The sequence below is a fragment of the Peromyscus maniculatus genome, chromosome 6 (genome assembly GCF_049852395.1).
Source record: "Peromyscus maniculatus bairdii isolate BWxNUB_F1_BW_parent chromosome 6, HU_Pman_BW_mat_3.1, whole genome shotgun sequence".
NCBI classification, from domain to species: domain Eukaryota; kingdom Metazoa; phylum Chordata; class Mammalia; order Rodentia; family Cricetidae; genus Peromyscus; species Peromyscus maniculatus.
Genome location: NC_134857.1, coordinates 74191928 through 74193931, shown reverse-complemented (window position 1 = coordinate 74193931; position 2004 = coordinate 74191928). Strand labels below are relative to the sequence as shown.

The 2004-nt window shown below is 40.7% G+C and overlaps 1 non-coding gene across 1 annotated transcript; it reads left to right on the top strand.

The window, feature by feature from the left end:
- The first annotated feature begins 1593 nt into the window (after positions 1–1593).
- On the top strand, positions 1594–1700 carry LOC143274072 (U6 spliceosomal RNA). The gene has a single exon (XR_013052467.1). It is a non-coding gene; the product is annotated as a U6 spliceosomal RNA (small nuclear RNA).
- The last annotated feature ends 304 nt before the right edge of the window (positions 1701–2004 follow it).

The window sequence follows — 2004 nt, the reverse complement described above, 5'->3', positions numbered from 1 at the left end:
TCAATTACATTTTTTGATTTTTGTATACTGTGTCATCCCTGCATATCTGGGACAAAGCCTAGTTCACCATGGCAAATTATCATTCAATATTCTGGGATGCAGTTTGTAATTATTTAATGAGTATTTTTGCATCAGTGTTTATAAGGTTTTGGTCTGTGATTTAGGCATCAGTGTAATTTTAGACTTATAAAATTGGGCAATGATCCTTTGTTTCTACTTTCAGGAATAATTTGAGGAGGATGGGCATACATTCTTTGAATGGTAGTTAGATTGCTGTGCCAAAACTATCTGGTCCTGGGAAGTTTTTGGTGGGAAGACTTAATGATTAAACTCTTTTACCGGGGTTTATCTGTCTGTTTAAAATAGATATCTGATCTTGATTTCATTTTGCTAAGTGGTATCTATTGTTTCTGAATTTGTTTATCTTGATGCCTTTTCCCTTTGATGATTATGTAGTGTTTTTACTTATTTCTTCTGATTAGCTTTTGGTGAAGTCTACTTTGTTAGTATAAAAGTGAGTACACCTGCTTACTTCTTAGCTTACTTTTCAGGTCCATTTGCTTTTAATGTTTATTTCCAATCCTTTGCTCTGAGGTTGAGATGTGTTTCTTGCCTGCAGCCGAAGGATGTAACCTGTTTTCACATCCACTCTGTTAGTCTGTGACTTTTCACTGGAGAATCAAGACCACTGATATTGAGAGATCTGAGTGACCAATGATATTGATTCCTTATATTTTGTTGTTGTTGTTGTTTTGGTGGTGGTGGTGTTTGTGTGTATGTGTGTGTTTCCCTCCTTTTGCCTTTACTGCTCTCAGATTATTTATTCCATATATTATTCAATGGTTGTAGTAATTCACCTTAAGTTGGAGATTTTCTTCAGCAAATCACTGCAGGTCTGGATTTGGTTTTATTGTGGAATATCTTAATATTTCCATCTATGGTAATTGAAAGTTTTTCTGGGTATAGTAGTCTGGGTCTGCATTCATTGTCTCTTATAATCTGTTGCAGATCTGGATAGCCTCTTTGGCTTTTAAATATCTTCAACCCTTGAGCTTCTCAGGCTGCCCTACAAGTGTCTGCAGTTTCCACAGAGATTCCAGAGAGAAGACCTTGAGACACTAGGGTTCTCGAGCAAGTCAAAGAAAAAAGAGTATGGTTGTCAGTGAACTCTAGAAATAAATAGTACAACCTGAGTTCCAGGTCCCCAAGGTTGCCTGTGATCAGTTTCTGCCTAATACTTTGGAGAAATCTGACATCTGAACCTGGTCTGTCACCTCTGCATGAGGAATGTGATTGACAAGTTCTGTCAGGAAAAGTTGGCCTTGGCCAGCTGCTTCAGTGTCCAGAATATGTGTGAGATGTCACCATATTCCATGGTGGAAGTACCACTCAGGCTGCAAAATCCATCCCCTACACAGCACCAACTGCCAAAATTAAAACAAGGGCGTAATCCATCAATGTCTGTAGTGTTGGGGAAGCTCTCAATGTTCTACCCCTATTGTTTGACTTCCATAGTTCTGCCTCTGGATAACTCTTCTTGTTAACAAAATAGTGTCCATAGAATATGGAATCTATGCTTAAAAGCACACCTTAGTGCTCACTTCGGCAGCACATATACTAAAATTGGAACGATACAGAGAAGATTAGCATGGCCCTTGCGCAAGGATGACATGCAAATTCGTGAAGCGTTTCATATTTAAAAAAAAAACGAAAAGAAAAAAAAAAGCACACCTTAGAAAGGCTTCCTGGTGGGCACCCAGGCAGAGGGCTCAGGATCTGTCCCTGGACTATGGGCAGGCTTCTGGAATCTGGTGCCTGTGATGTGACACCTTGCACAGCCTTGGTGCAGTGGGAAGGGGCTTGAACCTGCCTAGGTTCAGTGTGCTGGGCTCTGTTGACTCCCAATGGGAGACCTCCATTTGGGGGATGTGGGGATGCAGGGTGGCTTGGGAAAGAGTGCTGAGGGGTAGGAGGAGGGAAGAGTGGGGATCTGTGGATAATATG